The sequence below is a fragment of the Tympanuchus pallidicinctus genome, unplaced genomic scaffold, assembly GCF_026119805.1.
Source record: "Tympanuchus pallidicinctus isolate F22 unplaced genomic scaffold, pur_lepc_1.0 scaffold2, whole genome shotgun sequence".
Classification (NCBI taxonomy): domain Eukaryota; kingdom Metazoa; phylum Chordata; class Aves; order Galliformes; family Phasianidae; genus Tympanuchus; species Tympanuchus pallidicinctus.
In genome coordinates, this window is record NW_026294721.1 from 31,288,739 (window position 1) to 31,313,570 (window position 24,832).

Sequence of the window (24,832 nt, forward strand, 5' to 3'; positions counted from 1 at the left end):
TCTCAGGCAATGCTCAAGTTAGCAGCATCACCACCATATCTTCTTACTCTCCCAGCCAGGATCATCAGCAACCCAAAATACTTAAACAATATTTCTAGTTAAGGAGTACTGAAAATGGAGATACTAATAATAGTATCTTGGAGGTCTCAGATGCTAGAGATTGCACAGCATGTTCTCAGTATGTCAGTGTAACCATATGGTCAGGTTTATTGGGGAAGTGCTTCATCTCTGCTTTTGTCCTCAAAAACAATCAAGGATTAATATACGATGCTTCCAAATGCTCATCATATTTGAAGGACTCAGCCTTCTAAAGAAATGAGTAGCAAATTAGGTATCCTCTTGAATTTAATCCTGAAACTGAGCTGTTTTAGTCAATCTGTAGTTCTAAGTGAGATTCTTTCCATCCTTTTGTTTATTTTTCAGTACTTCATTAATCTTGTTCAGCAACATGCTATTTGCTGTTAAAATTTGCTGATTTCTACAGACTGCTTAAGCACTCTGTGATAGCAAGCACTACCAATACCCATGAAAATATAACAAAACTTGCATTGAAACACACACCTTCCTCTCTAGATCGAAGGAAAACTGCTGAAACAAGCACAACAGAACTTAACAATAATACTAACCAGAGGGAAAGTAAACAACAGCAAGCAACAGAAAACTAAAATAATTTCACAATAATAAAACAGGAAACGCTTTTCCAGTATATTCAAATAAGACAGGTTCTGAATGGTCCACAACAGAAGAATAAATTAGAAGTGATCAGATCACTGTAATGGAATATGTTTGGATAGAACTGGAAATTTTTCTCTATTTTAAATGTCAGTGAAGCACATGATTGAATTTCAGCAGTTAACTCCATTACTGGGAGAAAACAGAATGATTGGTGAGTTACAGCTTATCCTCAGTCCAGTTCACTGCTAAAGTATAAGTATTAAGGAAACACATTTGCAACTGAAATGGAAAGATTTAGAATACGGAAGAAGAGCTTCAAAAGTCTTGTGCTGTGTGACTGAGAAATGAAAGGCATATAAGCCCAACATAAATATATACAAAATAATAAAAAAAGTGAATGCAAATTGGATATTACTATCTACTGCAATTTATAGCACAAAACCAAACCACTGATGTTGAACACAAGCAATTTTTGAAGAGAAGGAGACAAATATTTCAACACAGCAAGTAATTAACCTGTGGCAGTTTTCCTGGAGGTATTATTAAGAACAAAAATTTAGCAAGCTTCAAAAAGGATTTAGACATTTGTATGCATAAAGAGGATGTCTATGGCTGCATTAGATGAGATTTAAAAAAAAATAAAACGAGATTTCAACCCTGGTTCTTCAGTGAATAAGTCAACTTCTCTCGTGGACATTAGAAAGAATGTTTCCCAATAGGCAAAGTGCTCTAGAATTAGGCATTATGGCATTTCCTTCACTTACCCTAGAAGGAACTAATGCTGAGCACTCAGATTGCTGAAAAAGAAGACAGATTTACTTTGGCTATTTCTACCTTTCAAGTACAAAATTAGGTATTATTACACAATTCAATTCATTATGTGTGAAAATGAGCTCACAGGATTTGAAAATTAGAATAAATCTTGTACCAATCATTTCCTTTAATTATCTAGTTGTAAGTCACTGTAGGGTGACAGCTTTGCCTTTACAAAAATTGTTTGTGTGCAACTTTCCTTAAAATTGTGGCTTTTTACACTACATCTTAGTATCCAGTTCAGTGCTTCTGTAGAACACACAGTTTCATGTGCTATGAACTTTTCTGTCAAGAGGATGCACCCAAATACTGCTTTCCTGTAGCTTACTGCTCACTAAAATGTGACAACAGTTCTCATGACATCTATAGTGGGTAAAGCGACATCCTTTCAATAGCAACATTAGAATTTATCCAGCTTTTATAGCTCTACTAGGATCCCCAGTCACCTGCTCTCCTTCCTTTCAATACACAAATGTTCTCTTGTGAAATATTATTTTCCCACCCATGCCAAATCTTAATAAATACAGTCTTTCAGGTTGTTCCCAAAGTCAATAATCTCTTGCCAGCAGCTAATCCAGATTGTGAGAATAGCTTCAAAAGTCAATCAAGATTCTCAAAAGTTACTTAAATATGGGACAATTTGATGTTCTTTCATTCAATAACCTACACTTAGCCAGGAAAAATATTTCTACACAACCTCAATATATACTGGTCACGTAAAAGGAACATGTGGAAAATAGGCAGTTGACATCCTAAATCCTAAAACAAGTGATGATCCTGAAACAAAGGGTTGACGGATGAGAACAGGCAATAGCCCCAATTTGAAGGACTATTTCTAAACTATATTCTTTGACCAGTAACTGTAAGATACAAGCCCAGTTCTCAGAGCAAAGATCAAATTTCCCTAGGTAGATTAGTAAAATAGATTAAGATCAGTATTTTAAATATTAAGCTGACAAAGGATAATATTCTTAGTCTGTATTAATGCATCGTTAAAGCTGCCCTATTCAGGAAAGGGAGTAGAAAGCCTAACCTTAACTCATTCCTTGTATTCTAGCTCGCGGAGCCAATGATGAGCATTCTTTCATGACATAAGCGTGTTTCAAAACTACTGCAAAATGAACTGGATTTCCTCACTATCAAAGCACTTGCTGTTAAGGCTGTCTGTCTTAAGTAAAGGCCATTATTCCTACTTGCCTCTTTCTGGCAACACTGTTCTTGTAACATAGAAAATAAGATCATTCAGCTGCACCTTTGTCTTATTTACAGCACACCCATCAGACTAGATTCCTCGGAAAACACCAACAGTAGAAGGATTTAACAGGAGAGATGGATTCTTTCAGCACAGATAAGAAACTATTGAGTTGCTCAGAGCTGAAAATATTTACCAGGTTCAAGACAATCACGAAGAACTTCCAGATGCTCAGAGAGCTTAATAAAAACCAAAGTACTTAGTGGGCTATGTGAAGGACTGAGAAGCACAACTTGCTTGACTAGCCCCCTGTTATATTTTCTAGATAGAAATAAACGGATACTTAGCAACCAATAGCAGAGTGGGAACTGCACTTTCAGAGGTTGTGCCATACCACTACTACAAGACAACATCCTTTGTCTGCTGCTTTTATAGAAAGGTCAATGCTTAAACATCACTGAATTCAAATATAGATACAAATGCACAGAATACCCCCTTGGATTCTCTATGAAAGTGTGTGTTTGTTTTTTCTCCATATGCCAAAGACTTCTATTTTGAATCAGAGGGGGAAAAGCAGCTTTTTATTTCTTTTAGAAGAATCTGGCAAGCATACAAAATGTGAAATACTGTATTTTTATAGATTACATTGTATATTAATGTAAATAACTGTGCTGAAAATGGCATTCTTCAAGCGTATAAAGACAACTGCTTGTCTATAGATATCAGTAAATGATGTAAAAAAACCTTAATGGCGGACTGTGTACATGTCCACATTGTCTGAATTTCGCTTATACTCAGCTCAAACTATTTAACATCAGGTGAGTTTTTGATTGTTTCTACATTAGTTGTTTTTTCTTGTTTGGTTGTTTGTTTTCTTTTTCCCTGAAGAAAGTAACAATATAACTGCAAAGGAAACATCTTCACTTATAGCTCAAGGTCGTCCCTAGCGAACAGCTCATTCTAAATAAATCTGTGTGCATAGTTAGGTGGAAATACAGTAATTATAGGTGCCAACTCAATGAAACCAGTTATTGGTGCAGACCATCAGTTCAAAGGAAGGTAGTGGTTTTAAATAATAAATTATCATTTTTACATTTACCTTAATTAAGGAATCTAAGATTTCTTGCATCATCTCTAATCCCATTAGATTAACATCTAATTAGACAAGAATTCTTTTTTGTTTGGTCAAACTTGAGTAACCACACGTGACTTTCAGTAACTTGCTATGGATTTGTCAATATTTCACTATAAGCATAAAAGACATTTTCCTATATCAGCAGTTAGGTGGTTCCATTAACCTGAGGTTGTAAAATATATATAACATATACAGTACTCAATACAGTCAAATGGGCTACGCTGATGGGATTTTGTAGCAGATGTCTTTTTTATACCTCTGAAATAATGTAGCCGCTGCCATAGCTAAGATTTGTAATAAAAAATGCAGCATACATCCCAGAGAGATTATCTACTAACCACTATAGCTCACAGCCTGGGATGCTGGATGCTCAGAGTCCCTGCCTGAATCCAGATTCAAAATTTACAGCAAGCTTCCATATTTATAATTGATGACAATATTAATTACAGACATACAGGCACACACACTCTCTTCATCTCCCTTTGAGGTGTTAAATATGAATATATAGCCACAGGTTGTTGCTTGAGCAAGTATCTCTAACCTATTCTTTTTAATACAGGGGGCATAAAATTCTCATTAACAATAATTGGAGTTAGAAGCAGGAATCCCGGGAAAGATGTGTTGTCTCATTAGATATTAACTAGAAATACTGTAAAATATTCTGTTTATTCCTTGTTAGAATTCCGAAATCTTTTATTTTTTTCATCTTTCAAATTAACACCTCTATGAATAAATCATTCAGAGACAAATGAAAGCTCCTACAAGTCCAGAAACCACGTACATACTTGTAGCTCCCCTCAGGATACAGCCCTCCCACTACACTGTAGAGTTATAAGAAAGCAGTTTTATAGCACCTGCATCCTGTACTGCACAGGTAATTAATCTTCAACAAAGTTCAGAGACCAGAAACTTCCAGTTATATCCTCTCTCCTTGATATTCCTGCTGTACTGGAGCTCAGAAATTGCTGTTGGAGTTCTGCTTCATGACAAGAATATATCAATTATTTTTGCCTACACAGCAAACCACATCATTTCTTCTTCATTGAAAAGAATGTGGACGAGGAGATAGAATTCTCTTTAGGAATCAAGTAAAGAAGTCAGAAGAACTGTAGTCTTCTGTCAAGCACCCATCACTCCCAACAGTCACCCACAAGTGGTTTACAATTCCATCAGAAAACTGATTCTGTTCAGATAGAGATGTTTCTGAGTCTCATAAAGTGTACTTCCTTATGCTGCGTATGTCAGGATGAAATTTTCATTAGTAGCTTAAGTCAGACAAAGCATATCCACAGACTTCAGTGGAAGAAATTATTGTCAGATGGTAATAAGTAAGAAAGATGATCCTTTCAACTCCCACTCCCATCTGAGAGATTACACATGATCGTTTGTTTAAAAAAAAAAAAAAAGCAACTGCCTCCTTAAATTCTCTCTTTTTTTTTTTTTTTTTCCTCTAAATGAACAGGTCATTTACTGGTAAATAACATAAAGAGGGATTCTTCAGTAACTGATTTCCTAGAGCATATCCACATACACATATAAAGTAAGCCCAAACAAAAGTGCAGTTGAACAGTTTAGATAAAACACCCTCATCAATTCTTATTCAAGCTAAACTACTGTCTCTTTCTACTGCAGTTGACAATTCAGAGGAAACATTCCTTACCCCTCTTACAAATTAATAATAATAATAATTCTATACAGGATGTAAAGCATCTCAAAAGAGAATAATTGACAGTCTCTTAAAGAAAGTAGCAATTGCTGGCAAATTTTTGTTGCAAATTTGAAAAGAAAAGGAAAAGGATCAAACTGGACAGTACTTTCCTCTTATTGCCATTTCATTGCTTGATTGGTCAAAACTGACAGTCTGATTTATCATCTTCACTTCATCTGTTAGGGTTAAACCTTTCCAAAACACCACAGAACTGTAAAGGACACTACTCTTAACTTCCATCTTCTTCCATTAATTCACTTATAATTCAGTATAGCTGGAGGTGCTTCACCACCAAATTCTTTCTCAATGGTCTTACTATTCTGTGGCATAATCAAATCTCTATTGCAAGCCCTAAGATCCTAACACTTCAATCCTGAAGAACACTAGATAAAAAGGATCTGTATTCATGTGTATGGTAAAAACAAACATACACAGAAATACAAAAATCACACACAAGAACAAGAAATGTAGAACAGGTTCTCAGAGCTTACTTCTGTTGACAGCAATGATAACTCTCTCACTAGACCTGACATTACATTTCAGTACTTAGATTTTAGTGTAACTGAATGGTCCTGCAGCATTTAAAAACAGAAGACACGTTTGTAGCACATACTTCAGTTCAGGATTCCTTCACATCTCCAGTAGCTTCTTGGTTCAGCCCCAGAGGCTACTAAGTGATTACTGATGCTTCTGCACGCTTTCAGAATCTCTGTTTTTCAAGCAGGCATGAAAAGTATACAGAGCTTATAGAAGCTGACTTTGCAATCCAAGTCCAAGCACTTTCTGAATATTATACTTTGACTCTCTTCACAAACTTAGGTACTGTCTTTCTTTTGACATGTTTTTCTGTAGAGTGCCAACATCACTTCTCAACATGCTCAACATGCCTCACCTTAAAAAGGATACAACCTTTCATAATGCTTCACAATCCAAATATCCTAATACAACTTTAGGGTCACTATTATGAAATTGCAGACCCTTCAGAACAGATGCATCACAATGTTTTGACTAGCTCATCATGCTTTATACAGAGATTCCTTCACACAACTAAACTACATCCATGAATGGAAACACACATATGTACTTGTAAATAAATGTTATACTGCTTGAAATTGCAAATATTTGTATATGAAAGGTTTTGTTGTTCTCCAAAATTTACATAATGAAAGTCTTAGGTGCAGCATTTTGTGTCCTCTCAGTACCCTGTTCGGCACTCTTAATAACAGTGTCACATTTTCTGTTGCAGGTGGAAGTCATGCACCAGGTAAAAAAATTTTACAGTGTTACACTGAATGCATCCAAGAGCTATGATCAACTCCATATTATTTTCCTGCATAAAATAGCCAAAATAAAATGTGAAAAGGCTTATAAAAGCATTTTGAATTATACAGTTCTATGAATTCTATGATTCTATGAATGTTTAAGCCCTTTAAATAGCCAAGAAAAATTCTGCTAGAAGTGTTATTTTTATTCACTTTTTATTCCATAATTCCCCTGTTCTTCCAAACTAAGGCAAAGGAAAAAGGCAGAGTCTTGCCATGATCTTTACACAGAACCTAATCAGAACGCATTAAGAGTTTGGTTGTGGATTCTAGGAAATAACCTAACCATGGCAGCACTGTGCTGCACACCTTCTCACCAGAACCTATACACACAGATACATATGGAAAAAAACTCGTCTATTACTCTTGCACATCAGCCACAAACAATCGCTTAACACGGACACTTCAGCTCTGTGCTGAGGTGTGCTGTGTTTCCTCAGGCAGAGGAAACAGAAAAAGCATTGCGTATTTGTTTTGTATAAATATGTGATAGTATTCAACTTTTTATCACTTCAAGCACTCCTATTTATTCATGATTACTTCCAAATTCTATATCTCTGCTGCAGCTGTTACTGTAAAAACTCTCAAGGGCCAGTCCTAGCCATTCTCTCTGGGAAGCAACATAAGACTTACATTACTTTTTCAGGTCTGTGTAACTTGCTCTCTTGAGGACTTTCTGCACTTACTGATCTGTGGTTTTTATAACATCCATTTGCTGTTCAACATTCCTGTATGCTTCTGATCAAAAGCACAGATTTCCTTGCCCTGATTACATATGGATTCTTCTGCATTCACTTTAATTATTTAACTGATTTACAATATCAGTTCTATTGACAACACGTGAAATACAACATAATCCAGATCTGAACTAACTTATGTAATACCAAAGTCTCAGTGACAGCACAAAGCTATAGTATTCCAAGTTGCAAATAAGGTTATTACAACACAGAAAATTCAAACTGATTTTTTTTTTCTTCAAACATTGTAGCAACAGATGTTTGTTCATTTGAAATACTGAATCCTATGCTAGTGAAAAGACAGCACGTCTTAGAAACATGGGACTTTATTCACACACACACACACACACACACACACACACACACACACACACACACATATATATAAAACCACTTTTTTATTATTATTATTTTAAACTAGAAAAGGCACTAAAGCAGATCACTGGGAGCTAAACACCCATCACTTCCAAATTTTGCTTTCTTACGTTGTGATTTTCATGAAGGGATGATTCTGGTCCAAAACAAGTATGTTCAAATATGTTTTTTCTTAAACTCATTTTTGAAGTTGCATCAGTATCTTTACATTTTTTAATCATTCCATTCTAAAAGCTATTTAAAATTTTAAAGTTTTGCATATTTAGTTCTAAAATGAGGGGGAAAAAAAAGGTAAGGGGAATATTCAAAAATTATAAAATTGAGAATGGATTTCTGAAAGGCTGTTGGTTTTGGTTTTAAGAATTGAGAAATTTTAATCCCAATTCTAGGAAAATAAACTTCACGTTTGTTTGTTTTGTTTTTCCAGAGGAACACTGATCTGCTCTCTGGAGAGAGAGATAAAAAACAGGCTTTCCTAAACACCTCTATTTGGCCATTTTTAAAGTGCATATCATCAAGTCATCTTAAAATAATTTCATTGCATGACTGCTCATCCCAGGTTCCAGCTTTGGCTCAGACTACACACAGCTTACCTGCTGCTAAAGTCTAATCAAAAGTTTGAAATACATCTCATAAGAAATCTGCTTTCAATTTCATAATTTCATACTTGCACCTGAGAGGAGTTAATTAGCTTACAATTTTATGTAAAGACACACAGACTTTGACTTTGGATGTATCCAGAACACAGTATTGAAGGCTTGTACACTTCTGTGGCATCTGCTTTCTTGTGACTCTAATCTTCTTACACTTTTTCAGATGCCAGAGAGTATGGAAAAGTTTACTTTAGCATATACTGTCAGCATATATTTCCTAGTGAAGCAAAGCATTCTCATCCCCTTAAGACATTACCAGTGCTTAGTGTTTGCATATTTTACTAAGGGCTAGACAGTGTCACCATGACACAGTCTAGAACAGCATGCTTCTGCACAAAGCATTCCACCACAGTGACTGCAAATTAGTCAGAGGCAATTCCATCCTGCTTCCCTGTTGTTGTAGAGAGAAAGTAATTAGCTGCTGGCCTATATCAGCAGCAAATCATTAACCCTCCTGCCCCTAAACATTAGCTCAGCTGTGCCAGCCACTGAATTGCAAAGAACATAAATATATCTCTGCCCATCTTATATATCTTTTGGTCTGAAAATCATCATATGGTACATTCATTGACTCCCAGATAATCAATCTAGATTCATGAGATGACTGAGAAGGATTTGAATCTGCTCATATGTGATATCCAAAACATAACGTGGTGCAGGGTGACTGCAAAAGCTTTCCAGCAATCCTGAAAGGGCGAAGCCACCTACACTCGTGTCATGGTTCCTACTTATCATTATACTATGATAAGTCTCCATGTAAAAATGAGGTTAAAGCTTGAGCAAGATCTGGAGCTGAGTTTTATAACCACTGCCTTGTTTTATCTTTATCATATATCACATTATATATTTAAGGTTTTGATTCTATCTAATAAACACAATGCTTGCCATTTAACATAGACAATATGAGTATTTCTCACTTTGAGAAATGTTTAATTGAAGTGTTTCTTTTGATATTCCTCTTACATGGTCTTGAAATACATGTTGTAAGAGCAATTTTTCTTCACGGCTATCAGCTGAGCAGCAAAGTAGGACAAACTCATCCATCTAACTCAATGGGCCAAACATAAAAATATAAGCCTCTCACAAACGCTTGTAAGAAATCATGTTTTATCATTTGAAAGATGGAGTCACTGCGTTGGCATTAGAGGCTATGCATTAGATCAGACAGCAAATGAGATATTGATAGAACTATTTTGAACACTCAATAAGCTTTCTAATGATTGATAGCTTTGAGCTGACTCTGGTAATATCCATGTCTGCACTTGGAAGCTAGAGATTGAAACTGTAATGTAATATTCTCTTTGTGGAATTCATAAACATAACTCAAATTTAGGTACTGGCTCCAGTAGCAGAATTTGCATGGAGCTCTTTCTTCATAGTAAAAGAATGACAACAATTTTCACTTGTTTCAATATTTCCATTTATATCTACACAAATCAGTGCATCAGAAGATTAAATCAGGGAGATGGAAGACATGAGAGACACTGAGCAAAAGAATAATCTCAGGAACCAGAACTTCTCCATGTTCATTTTGCTTAAAACATTCTGCAGATTAATCCCACTGATGCCAACAGAAATTGAAACAGGGTAAGTTACTGGATACTTACTCTGAATAAAGAACCAAAAGTTTTCCCCTATATGATTTTCTGTAGTATACTAAAATAAATAAATAAATAAATAAATAAATAAATAAATAAATAAAGTGGACAATTTCCACATCCTATTCATTAGTCCTTTACACCAGTAAATAGAGGAAAAAGCAGCAGAGGAGAAAAATATGGCCATGACTTACGAGAAAGAAATTTGATAATTATTGTGATCCTACAGTTGCTGGATTTTCAGAAACCATGCATTCTGTACCTTCCCACCATAAACTTCATTCATTGATCTGAAGGAGGAATCCAATATGGAGCTACTAAGAACATTCTTTACACTTGCAAATTTTTCTCTTTGTTTCTTTTAGCAGAAAAACTAAGAAGGATTTTAATTTCCCTAACCTTTGTCAAATAATGAATGACATTAAAGACATTATTATTTATCTTAATTTAAATTTCCAAGTTCCAGGCTGATGGAAATGCTCTTAGAAACTTCAGTGTGAATTTGGTGTGAATTACAGCCACACACTCAGATGATCATCAAATAAGTTTCCCTTCAGTTTCATCCAAAACTGGGTATAGGAGAATAGTGGAAGATGCAGACCATGTCTTACCATTTGTAAACATTTGTTTTCCCTCATGGTCTTATCGAACTGCTATTCACAGGGGTATTGGCACACACTTGCAATGTTTGCAATCCAGATATTAGTAAAATAAAATACATGAAGATTCTGTACATTAGAGAGGAGGTTCATAAGAATTACTTCAAATTAATTGTTAAAATCTCAACTGTAACAGACTACAAGTACTAATGCAAATTTTAATTGCCAGCAATGCAGTGATACTTCAGCACCCTCAGGCATACGCCCCTTCTGCCCTCTCTTCACCTGACATGCATTCATTTCAGTCCCCTCCTACACAACACAGTCAATAAAAGTGTGTGTATACTTAGGGATTCTCTTTGGAATCTCTGACTATCAGCAGAGGCAGCTATTCTTTCACTTACCTGCTATTATTCCAGTGCGAGTCTACAGTCATCCATAACACTGCTCTTGATTTATGCAGTCACGTCAGATTAGGATCCACACCTAAAATGAACACAATTCAGCACATGTTGATTTATTGTCATAACCTATTCAACCACTCAACCAAAATTTCCTTCACAGCTGGTATTCTGTCCTAGGGAAGTGATACCCTTGTCCACTATACTGCTTCAATCAGATGTTTAGTATCCATTTTATAGCTACCTACTTGCTCTCTCTTTTCCACCTTTCTATAAAAACTATGTCTGAATTATGGTGTTTGGACTTGAATCATCCCTAAAGAGAGCTTCATGGTATCTAAACAAAACAAAACACAAAACAAAACAGAAGAAAGCTCATTTCTAATTTATATTGTACAGGCATGTGAAAAAAAACTGCTTGAAAAGTTAGTTCACTACAACACTACAGTTGCAAGGTGCTCAAACTACAAAGTAGCAGGGTGTGTGGGTAAAGAAGCATTTGGGAGTGGATGAAGTAATCCAAGACAAACAGTGAGGACAAAACCAGTTTTGGAAACTAACTTACACTGTGGAGTCTGGTTATTTTTATTATACTGACTGCTCGATATAAATAAAAATTTAATGAACAAGCTTTCACTGCAGTCTACTAAGGAATCATGCCCTGAGAAATGAAATAAAAGTAACAAATATACTTTAAGCTTTTTTTTTCAACATCAGCATACCACAGCAGAAGCAACTGAGGAATGACAAGGTTCTCAAATTATATAATAAATAAATAAATAAATAAATAAATAGGCACAAGGAAAATCAAACAGAAGAAAACCTACCCAAATGAGTAAATGTAATTTTTCAGGTTGAGATTTGGAAGTGACTTAGCTTCAATCTTTGTTTTTTTACAAACAACGTAAAGTTTCTATACCATGTGTACTGGTGTAACTTTGAGTATAAAAATCTGGATTTTTAGGTTTCTTGGAAAACAGTCCTTCTGTACCTAGGACTAGCCTTTAAATTTATTTTATTTTGTTGTTAGAGAATGGAAAAAAATAGAATCATGGAATCATTAAGGCTAGAAAAAAACATCTAAGATCATCTTGTACAACAATCAACCCATCACCACCACATGCACTAAACCATGCCCCTAAGTGCCACAGCTACATGTTTCTTGAACACCTTCCACATGACTTAGAAAATGGAAGAAAAAGATGCTATAATGGATCATCACTTAGGCTTAAAATGGCTCATCCCCCCCCAAAAAATGCCAGTAAGCATTTAGGTCTGTATTTGGGATATATAGGAGTAAAAATTCAGTGAAAATGCTAAAAGGTGATCCTCCCAGAAATTCAGCTTGACACACTGCAAGCTGGAGGGAAGAAAGAGTTTGCATTCTGTGTTGAAGCACACTGGTTACATAACAAGGCCTAAAAAAACCCAAACAAATGTGTACTTTGTCTGCACTAGAAGTACAACTGGCTCTTGATAGAATTCACTAGATCACTTGAGGTTTAATTCTACTACTAGAGCTCAGTACAAGCTATTTTACTTCTATTTTAGCTTGGGGAGGAATTAAGTAAGTTTGGCTAATTTGCAGTCATTACAAAAGGGGTGGTTTGTCCATCCACAAAAGGCAAGACCATCTGGCTGCCTTACATGTATGCAACCACAAAGGAAGGTGAACATCTGCCATGAGACATGTCATGTCTTCATTTCAGCTTAATTAGGTATTATACAGAGAAAGAGAAGAGAGGTCTTCTTGCTTTAAGATTTGTCAGCAGACTAAATCAAAATTACAATTCCGCTTACTTTTACAAAAGATGTAACCTTTAACAAACTTACAACTTCTGCTAGTGAAGTCTGTGAAATCTTATGTAGAATGTGTCAAAAAATAGATCAGTGAAACTCACCAACAGAAGTTGCAATTTATTAGATACTACTGGGTATGCTGATTCAAGGAGAGAGACAAGATGATCAGATAGTTACTAAATAAATAAAGCTACTACCAGCCTAACACGTCCCCTCAACACAAAATGTCAGTGGGACTAAAAGTATATGAAGTGGAAGTACCCTTACCCTACTCTTATCTTCACAGCGATTACTGTGAAAGACCTTTGATTTTACTTGCTAGGATGTTCTTGTGTTGTATTAAAACAAAATTATGTTTATTTTCATCCTATCTGCTTGAGAGTTGTACAGGAATATGAAACTTCTGCTCAACAGAGTTAAATGGCATAATGGACTAATACATGTGGTGAAGATATTGAAACATGATTTAGAATTGATACAATGCAATGCGCTGTAATTTAATTACCTGACATTCAAACAGACAAAATTCTGGAAATGCAGGATGTGTCACTACATAATCTTAGCTTCAAATCTAATCAGTTTGTGTCATCAGCACAGGCATGGCAGCATCAGAGGACAAGCATGTTGTGCAGGAGCTTGGAGAAGCCTGATCTCTGCATGCTTTGGAGCACAGCCACGCCATGTTGTGCCACCTGCCCCCTCCCAGCTCTCACAAGGACTTCTCTGCTCCATCACAAATTTGAAAGCACCCCAGTTTGGCTTTTCTTTCTCTCTTCTCTCTCTCTCTCTCTCTCTCTCCTCCCCCCTCCCACCCCCATATGTTGCTTGGGTATAGCAGAAAGTGCTCAAATACTTGCCTTGAGCACAAACAGCAAAGGGATTCTCAAAGATTTTCTTTCCTTTCTCCTCCCATTTCTGCTTACAGAGGGCATTTGGCCAGCACATCGGCAGCCTCTCCTGGAGCAAATCAGCTTGCATTCAGGCAGCAAACCACACAGGTCTCACTCAGCTCAGGGATGTCTATTAAAACTCCTTCCATAAGCCCAACCAGGGATGGTACTGGCTGCTTTTCACAGCTTTTTCTGCCTGGAGCAGGCGAGGCCTCAGGGAGGTTATGGTGAGGACCTGCTGTCATGGCAACGCTGCCACACGTGCGATCCTGAGATGGCGTCAGGTATCGGCGCACGGCAGCCTCGTGCCACTTCCGAGAGGTGCTGACTTCCCGCTTTGCAGGGCAGCCCCGCAGAGCTCTGCGAGGCTCGCGGCTCTCAGCAAAACAAGGCTGCAGAGACCGCATCACCTCTCCTCCTCAGGGCCAGTCCAAGCCTGCATTCCAGCACACCAGCAACCCCTGAGCACTGTAAGGGTGAGGAATTGCGTTACCCTCTGCACGCGGCTCAGCGGGGGCAGGGTTCTGAGGACACGAAGCTCTTGGTGAGGGGACAGTGCAGCTCTGTGCCCTTCAGTGGAACCGGTGGCACTTGTTTTTCACAGTTCCTTGGAGGTACTGCAAACCACACAGGTGTTACTCTACTTTTTGTCTCTTTTCTTCTTCAAGCAATAGGAAGATCCTTCAAAGAGACTCAATCTCCCTCAATTAGAGTCAAGGCTATTTTTTTTCCTCTGATTGTTACACTCTCAAGAGAAAACTTCAAAATGACTTTTACCTGGGCTTTGAGTGCTGGCAAGGATTGCAGGAAGAAAAGAGAAAGCTTTATGATACTCAAGAATTGCATCTACATTCAACACCACCTTTTCATGCAATGCTATCTGAAATATCTTCATATCCTGTATCATGTATTTTGCAAAACAAACTGAAACAACATGCAGAAGCAATTTCAAACATTAATGTAAGACTTCAATTGTTGGAGACATTAAATGAAAATGAATCCAAAAATCACATCTATTTTACGTGAACTGTCACACAGAAAACTCTTGAAACAGCTCAGTGCATTTCCGTCCTATCAGTTTGTTACACTCTCCAAAATCAGTCACAATCTTTTTCAGTATCAGGGAGAAATATCTGTAAACAGAAGCAAGAGACTTTTTCCATTATTTTGGTACTGCTAAAGAGAAATGAATGACATTCAGCCAGGATAGTGGAAGACATTTTGCCGCATGCCAGATCCTCTGTGCAAGAAAAGAGACTTCTACAAGCAAAACGTAAAAAGTAGGTAATAGCTATCTGTTTTTGGGGAATCTGATTTTCAGTAGTACTGAATGTTCTTTGGATTATTCACCGATGATCATGGTGCTGATTCAAGAAGTTTTGATTTTGACACCCCATTTTAGTCTCAGATATTCTATAACATGATGCATAGAGCTGGAGAAACAAAGATGCAGTAAAATAAAAAAATGTTTGCAACTGTAGAAACATCAGATCTGCTCATATAACACATTGAATAACATCCGGGTATTTTAGAGGAGGTGATGATATCTTCTGCAAATGCTGCTGGAGGGCACGCTGCCAAGTTATTTTATTGATTTATTTTTTGCAATGACATTATGAAAAGGTTTCCTTAGATAATCCAGACTAGTGACCAGTTGGACCAAAATGGGTGCCTGTACTGCTTATTCTGCATTCATGGTTTTTTGCATTTTTGCACTCTATGCAAAAATGAGACTCTGAGTGTCATCATACCCTGTAGTAAACCAATCTGAGTTTGAAACCTAACGAGTTGAAAACTGTTTTCTGTGGGTTTCCAGTTCAGTTCCATGAACTGGTTCCTGCTCATTCAGTTCTCAAAGCAAGGGAAAGGAGCATGGAGGGGAGCAGAACTTTCCATTTTACAACAGGCTGTTTGACCAGTTTAGTTTTAAAATGAAGTCTTTATGCCACAGCCAACACAGTTATTTCCAAAAGCCAATGACTTTTCTGGTGCAAACTGGTTAAAAAAACCCTACCAGATCTTTCTTTTCTTTTCCTCCATTTGGGCATTGATCCGCATGGTTTTGAACTTGCTTCATTTCAGTTCTACTTGATCTACTTCCAAACCAGTATGCAAAAAAAGAAATTGGGACAACAAGCAACACTGAAAATAAATGAAGAATGTGAAATTAGTTTAGATAAACATATCTGAGCACATAAATCAGTTATGGGTCTGTATGCTCTTTTAAACTCTGAACTAGCAAAATTGATGCAATTCCACCTTGTTTGGTTGTTTGATTTTTTCTTAACTTCACTATAAAGGACAATTATATTTTGTAAATAAAAACTCAAAATGGAATACCACTTCCTTTCACTGTTCGGTATTTCCTTCCCTTCTATTCCAGGCTGCAGGGTTTTCATGTAACCTAAACTTCAGACTTACTAAATTTTCAGAATTTTATAAGAATGCTTTGATAAGTCTTCCCTTGCAGCTACTGAAGTTTATTTGAAATGGAGCAATTTTTTTCTGGCCTTCTCTGACCCGTTGCTTGTTTACCTGATTTTGCTAAACGTTATTTTGTGAAGAAAACAAGTAATAATAGTACATCTGATCACAGAATACTGTCAAGGCAGAACATCTCCACACTGGCTATTTTAGATCTATGGTATTCTATGACAAAAAATAAAGAGTGTGTGAAGTGTCTTATCTGATTTCACCTAAATTTTGAGAAAAATAGTGTCCTATATAGCACGTAGAAGTGAGCAACAAATCTGTACTCAGTCTTTATGATCTCACAACAGTATGTTTTCCTTTTTTTAACCCAGGGTAAAATGTTTCCAAACCTCGTGTTAAGCTGAAGACTTAAGACTTCATACAGAATTTGTACACCCATTGAACGTTTAAAGTGTCTGAACAGGAATTTTGAATGTGACATTTCTTCCCCCCTCCCCCCCCCTCCTCACAGACTACATTAGAGTTACGTATAGGAAACATAGCCAAGATTTAAAGAGTTGAAAAGCAAACTGATCTTATATTTATCAATTTGAAATAGGTTTCCAACCAATAAAATGCTGGAGATCTGGGGGTAACTTACCTAAGACATAATCAGCTCTTGGAAGAAACATTTTGGAAGAAGTACATTTTCTTCTGATAAATTCTTTGCAATACCAGACAAAGTACCATTAGGAATATCAATAAATACATACTGGAAAAGATTGATTCACCAAACTGATGATAGAGTATCTAACTACAAACTCCTTCTTCTCAAGAAGCAGCCTTCATACAAAAGAGATCCTCTTTTCAGAGGCTAGCTCATAAATGAACACAGGGAGGAATAGAAACCTAGGTCAACTCCTTTCGGTCAATTGCAATTCTGGTACATTGCTTGCATCTGTGCTTCCAGCTCCCCGCCCTTCATCAGGTGCTCAATCATCACTTCAGGCTGTAACATAACAGTTCCCTTACAGGCATATTGAACAGAATAGGTACTTTTGTAATTGCCAGCAAGTTGACTTTATGTTATGATTTCTATGACTTTATTAGTTCATCCATAAGGAAAATATTGTCTACTTGTTTTAATTCATTTCATCTTTACTTTGTCACACATTCTTAAAGCTTTATAGAGTGAAAATTGTATTAAGGATCCCAACAAGGCACTAGGTATCCTTAGCTTCCCACAAATTCAAAAAAAAAAAAAATAGTAGAAATTCCCCAGAGCATTTACCAACTTAAAAAGCTTGAGACCTCAGGCATTGCTGTCATTTACTTCTGGAGTCTACTGCAGATGATATAAAGATGTAAAATTGGAGGCCTGCCATATGCTTAGTTTTAAATAATGTTCCCATGCAAATATGCGGTTCTTTCACACAGAGCCTTTACCACTAATAGTGTTCGTGTAATGACATCCATTTATACAGCCTTGCAATCAACTGCATCTGATGTAATCTGTCAGCTGTATGGTTTTCTGGGCTGCTTCTTAAAGATAATGTTGATAGTATTACTTGAAAACACCCCTTTGGCTTTTGGATTCCTGTTATAGATTTTTGTTTTTCTACATGTAATGGTTGTTTCGCTCTAAATATGTAAGCGTTTCTTCAAAGTAGATCTATAATAAGGTAGTTTGGATTGTGTGCCTTAGCACTGTCTGCACACTATTAGTATTGGACTCCCAAGGGCTGTATGTGCAGTGAACCACAATAAAGAGGTTGGTGTTCCATAGAAAGGCTGATGTGACAAATTACTGACCTGTTTTGGAGACTATGTAACCAAACCTTTGTCAAGAGCTGTATATAACATTTTCATTCAGCATAATTCCTGTAGTTTTAAGTGTGGCATTTTCCCCATTGAGAGTTTGATGTGGCAGTTAATCAAGAAAACAATTGCAAGATATGGTTACTGACATGATTAGTTGTGTCTCTCCCAAGAAAAACAAACAAACAAACAAGCAACACATTGCTCTGTGATTCATAACCTACACTGGCTTAAAGTTTATACAGCTTCTTGCTATATTTGAGGTCTTTAGAAATTCTTCCAATATCCTACTTCTCCAACTCCGTTTGTAAGAGTATTGGAAGGGGCATGTGTCCTCATTTTGCCATAACAGAGATGTCACTCTTTCACTCCACAAAACTATGCGTGGCATTACTACACAAGTGTAGTAGTACACTTCTTTAAGATAATTAATGAAATCATTTTTCTTGATATGGACTTCATAAGATCCTTAAGATAGAAGCCCTTTTCCCAGATGGAATTTGACCAAATGTTAATAGTTTCAAGTTGCTAAGGCTGATATCTGCTTTTTATCAGTTTAGAGACTTCTGTTAGAGAAACAATCATGGATTTGCAAAGTCCATTACTTCTTCACTTTCTAGTTGATTAACTAATTAGACTAAATTTTCTCTCCATCATTATAAGTAATATTTTTCTCACCAAGACACATTTATGAAGCTTGTTTCATTTTCGTTCCTAATTTCTTACATAAATATTAAGTTATGAACAGAAATTATGGCCAGGTACTTCTGTGATGTCCTCAAAAGTTATTCTGTGACTATGTTGGGGTACTGTTAGGTCACAGCTTGAACTGGTGATTGAGCTCCTAGTGAAAAGTCCCCCATGTGACCAGAAGGGGTGGACCCAAGGTGGACCTTGGGTTCATGCAAGGACCAGCCACCAGAGAGAAGTTATTTCTTTGACTTAGGCTGCTTCCTGTGAAGGACTGCTGCATAGCTAGAGTACCTTTGCTAGCTGGGTGAATTTCATTCTTCTTTCTGTATGTGACTCTTTGCCTACCTGTGAATGCATTACCTGGTATTGCTGAGAACATATCAGAAAAAATTTTGCTTCTTCAGAGGGTGGTGATAGATGGGGTTAAATTCAGCTGGTGATCAGTCACAAGTGGTATTCCCCATGTGTCTGTATTAGGGTCTTTCCTGTTCGTTGTCTTTACTGATGACCTGTACAATGGGACTAAGTTCATCCTCAGTAAGTTTGCAGATGACACCAAGCTGGCAGGAAGTATCAATCTGCCTGGGGGTAGGAAGGCCCTACAGAAAGAACTGGACAGGCTGGATCCATGGGTTGAGGCCAGTGGGATGAATGTTAGCAAGACCCAGTGCTAAGTCCTGCACTTTAGCTGAAGCCCTAGGCAGTGCTACTGGTTTGGGATGAGTGGATGGAAGACTGTGTAGAGGGAATGGACCTGTGGATGTTGGCTGATGCTTGGCTCAACATGAGCCAGCAGTGTGCCCAGGTGGCCAAGAAGGCCAATAGCATCCTGGCTTGTATCAGAAGTAGTGTTGCCAGCAAGAGCAGGCAGGTGATCATCCCTCTATACTTGGCCCTGGTGAGGCTGCACCTCGAGTACTGTGTTCAGTTTTGGGCCCCTCACTAGGAAAAAGATGTTGAAGCCCTGAAGTGTTTTCAAAAGAAGAGCAATGAAGCTGGCGAGGGGTCTGGAACACAAGCCTTTTGAGGAGCAGCTGAGGATACTGGGATTATTTCTTCTGTAGAAAAGGAGGCTCAGGGGTGACCTTATCGCTCTGTATGACTACCTGAAGAGAAGTGATGCTGAGATGGGTGTCAGCCACTTCTCCCTTATAACTAGCAATAGGATGAGAGGGAATGGCCTCAAGTTGTACTAGGGAGATTCAAGTTGGACGTTAGAAATAAATTCTCTGAATGAGTGGAGTTGTGCTGGAACAGGCTGCCCAGGGAGGTAGTGGAGTCACCGTCCCTTATGTAGTTAAAGAAGAATTTATATGTTGTATTGAAGGACATGGTATAGTGGGAAATATTGGTGATAGATGGATGGTTGGACAGGATGATCTTACAGGTCTTTTCCAACCTTGGTGATTCTGTGATAAGCAGAACAGTCTTTAATGCCAGCATTCTAGTTTGTGTGAAAATTATATTCTTGTAAAATTTTAGGGGCAACTTCAGTTAGATATATGCATTCAGTTGGTCTCTTCTTATAAACAGGTCTTCTCAGAAGCACTCTCAGTTTCAAGGCATTATACTATCTGCCAGTAAGTGGGACATATATTATTTTCTCTGATCTTGCTATTAGTATAAATACAACGTATGTCTTTATTTCATCTAGTATCTCATTGGTACCACTCCACAAATCTTTGTCATTTGTCACACATCTATGCAGATATTGTTTATTTTTGGTTCATCAAGTAGTTTGTGAGGTTACTCAGTAGAATCAGCATCCAAAATGTATTTTATTTTGCTGTTACTTTTGCTGATATGCTTTAAATGTTACATTTATGCCAGCAAGATTTTAGATAGGTGCATTTTTATGGAGCAAAAATGGCTCTGTGACATACAATGTGCATTTACATGTATTCCACAGTACTATATGATTCTCAGTAGGAAACACAGAAGCTGTTCTTGTACTTGATGATTCTGCTTAATTTGTCATTTTATTTTTGGAACATTCTGCAAATTGAGCTTCATTGTGCTACAGATGTGGCCAACAGAGAATTTGCACTGATGGTCTTAACTCATTAGCATCAATACTGTCTGTTGTTCTAGCTTTCATCTTTCCCATAACTGCTGCTTTGTTGTTTTCTGGTTTTTTGTTTTTTGTTTTTTCTGCAAGTACTCTTAAGTATTTAAATGAGAGCAACTTGCTGTTGTCCTCTCTCTGCACTGGGATTGTCATTTCCGTCCCTGCTGCTGTCTCACATGCATAGATTTCCGAGGAAAAAATGAATTCTGTGAAGTATCTTGCATAATTGCCTATGCCTTTGTGATGTGTATAACGATGTGCAACATTACTTTGGAAAGGCTAAAGCAGTGATCAAAAGTTGAATCCTTGTTGCATGTCTGCTTCATGTTTTATCAACACAGATGGCAAGCAGTGGTCACACTCACTCCTGCAATGATAACTATCACTCTATAAACAAATCCTCACTGGATGACTATTGAAGAGCTTATCTCCTATGAGGTACCAGGAAATAATTGAGGCTTTATGTACAGATAGCAGTGCTGTGTAGTGCAAAAATATCAACACCAACATAAACTGTAACTTAGAAGTGCTGCGTAGATGTTGTGACAGTAATAGAATTCATACTAAAATTGTTGTATACAAAGTAGTGCTTTAGCTTGACCTGTACTTTTCATTTTTTCTCTCTATTTTAAACTTACTGCCTCAACTCAAATTAGTTATTAATGTTGTGGGGTTTTTTTGTTTCTCAAAAATGGGAATGTTATTTGAATAAATTTGGAAACATAGGTCTCTGCATGTGATATTCTGTAGGCCTTTGTTATGATGAGAGTAGGCTTAAAATGGAAGTCAAGATCCATTGCCAAAAAGCTGATCCTTACCATCTCTTTTGTTTTGTATATGTATGAATTATTTCTGTGCATTCAGAGAAAAAAAAGTATTGAGCTATAAACAATCATTCTATAATATTAGCGTGGCTGGCTTTTGGTTTACTGATTCTTTTCAATTCTGATAAACCTCAAAGTCCCAACACTGTTTTTCACAAGTCTTTTATTTTCCCTTATATCAGCTCATAACTCATCTTGTTATATTGTTATATTGTTATTAGAACAATCATGGAATGTACTGAGATGTTGATCAGAAGCTTTTGTGCTTGTAGTGACATAGCTGACTTCAGAGAGCAGCAAAAAGAGTATGTCAATCAAAAATTCAAAAATAGTATTACTTTGTTTAAATCTGATACATGTTTTCTCACATCTCTATATGTTGTGATAAAATGCATGGCTTCTATTTCAATAAGAATAATTATACCAAGACAATGAATGGCATTTTGTGAAAATCTATTAGCAGTAGAAATACTTGGTATCTGTCATTCAGAGTCTCTGATTATTCCACTCAAATATTTCAACTGATATGATAGAAACACATTATTATTATTATTATTATTATTATTATTTAATGCCAGGAAATATCATCTTATGATAACAGCTCTAGAAAATGTCTTTAATGGTTTAGACTTCCACTGGCTTTTCTGGACTCTAGGATAATAACCAGAAGGTTCACTTGCTTTCTTCTTGAAACAAACTTTGTGCTCAGAGACACTAAAAGTTTACACTGAGGCATTACTAAAATATACTAAATATAATATATACTAAAACGCAGGGCTTTATTTTGATTTCCTAACCTGTCAATTATAGCAAATTTCAAACACTGCATCTCAGGGGACTTCTTTTATGCAAAACTGATATAATATTCAGAAAACTTTCCCTACCTTTCCTCCATTAAATTCCTTTTCCTTGTCAAATTGACATGATTGCAACTATTAGTAACAACATTATCTCATGTTTCTCTTGATCACATCTTGAAGTTCAGTAGAACATTATCCCTGTTGTCATGGCAAGAAGACACAATGCTTTTCTAATCTTTCAAAGCCCTTAATTGCTTCGATTAAAATGATATCATTTGTGTAGCATGTTTTTTCCATAACGCTACCCAGTGTAACATTGTCAAAGAAAAATCTGAAGGAGGCTTACTATAATTCATGTGGGTTTGTTCCATACAAAATCCAAAAATCCTCAAAAAATTACCAGCTTGTCAGGCTTGTAGTCTACTGATTAGTTACAAAGATACACAATGGAAAAATTAGATGTCACTCTGATTGGATACCCTCACAAAAAACGTTCTGAATTAAAATTACAGCAAAAGGCCATTAGTGGGTGCAGCCTGGTCTGTGGTGAAACCTCTGTGGAAATATTTCTGATGTATATACTTATAAGTCACATGCTTGCACAGAACAACAAATAACACAGAACTTTTGTTTAACTATAATACTGTAGACAAATTATTATGCAGGTGAGAAAATAACTGGATGTGGATATTAAGTACATATTTACATGTTCATAATGGACCCTTTATCTTCCCATCTGAAAACAAAGTAGTAACTGGGGAAAAGGAAGTTTACAGAACTCAGTGCCTTCAGGAATTACCTACAGTATTTATATTACTCTTTTACCATAAATGTCAGCTATTAGATGGTTATCAGACAGGATAGAAGAAAAGAAGAAAAATGGACTTTAGTCCATTTAAGCATTAGAAATATCTTGTGATATTTATGAGGATTTTGTTGAGCTTTCTGACATTAATATCTTAAAGACATTCATGTGTAATTTATGCTAGAAGTTCTCTGCAGCTCTTTATAGCATTTGTGCCTTCTAAATGAGGTCCAAACTATTCTAAGGGCTTAACATAGCAGTAGTTCTCACACCAGTGCCTCAAGGCTCCTGCCTAACTTGTTTTCCTTTCACCATTAGCCTCTTCTAAGAAAAGGTGTTATGGGGTGCCTGTTCAGTTTGAGACTTTTTCAAAGATGAATTGATGTCAACTTCAAGTCAAGATCACCCTATACATAGTTTTTTCCACAATGTTTTAGACCCCAAACCTAATTATTTTAAGTAAAGAAAAAATAATAAATACTTTACACTCAGAGGTAGTGTTAAGGCTGACAGGATGACAGTATGCCTGGACTTGATGCAACTTAACCAAAGTGGGTGTCAGAGCAGCTGAAAGCCAACTAAAGTCTGTTTCACCAAAGTACAAGAGAGCTGAGAGGTTCTGGTAGTGCAGAACATTTTGTATTTGTCTGCTACAGAAATCAGGCTTCTGTGTCCTTTTGTTCTTTAAGCCAGCCTTTTCCATCTGGCACAATCTGCATCAAACAGGTTTCAACTTTATTTGGTTTGCATGAAGAAGAATGGAAAAAGGATCCTTAGCAGTACTTGAAATGGAGGTTCCTGTACAAGACAATAAGTTTTATTTTTCCATCAGAATTTTGCCATGAAAGTGGTATCTGCTTTTAGGTGATGATAAAAATTCTGTAATTGTACAGTGTCTGAAGATGACAGTTCTCACAAATTAGCACAAATATTTGCCAGACCACATGCTTGAAGTTGATCCAGTAAAAAGGCAAAGCTGTCTTAGGGGAAAAAAAATCAAGGATTTTCAATGAGCTGATAATTCAGGTGACTTTCTTTAGTGTGGTAGAAGTACCACATTAGATCAAAGTAACAGGTTGCCTAGATGAATTAAAAAATAAATATATTACAATGGGAGAGACTGAGGATAATCAGCATGTAGAAGAAGGCAGTACAGCATGTAGAAGAAGGCCATATCTGCCATAAATAAATAAATTTAGATTATGCTAGAAACCAAGCAATTATACTCTTTATTTTCCTTTGCAAAGAGTCCTTACTATCTCTAGAATCTGAACACTGTAATTAATCTTGATTACTTTCATATGAGGATGTAGAATCTTGCTGATGAACTTTAAAGCATCTATGCTGCACTCAAGTGGGTATTTCAACGTAGCATGGGCAAGGATAAGTAGATGTATCATAATTTTTATTAGCTGTTCTATTCATTATTTGTCTACCCCTATAATTTCATTTCTTTTTAGTTTGTTCCTTGAATTGAGTAGTTCTGTTCTACATATGTATCTTCACTTAGAAAT

The 24,832-nt window shown here is 36.6% G+C and overlaps 1 long non-coding RNA gene across 1 annotated transcript; it reads right to left on the minus strand.

Annotated features, from left to right (window-relative positions):
- Nucleotides 1–4,740: 4,740 nt before the first annotated feature.
- Nucleotides 4,741–17,194, minus strand: LOC128080194 (uncharacterized). Its single transcript, XR_008206538.1, has 4 exons — nucleotides 16,972–17,194; nucleotides 15,913–16,040; nucleotides 11,212–11,293; nucleotides 4,741–4,794 (listed from the first exon to the last, which is right to left on the minus strand). It is a non-coding gene; the product is annotated as an uncharacterized LOC128080194 (long non-coding RNA).
- Nucleotides 17,195–24,832: the final 7,638 nt, after the last annotated feature.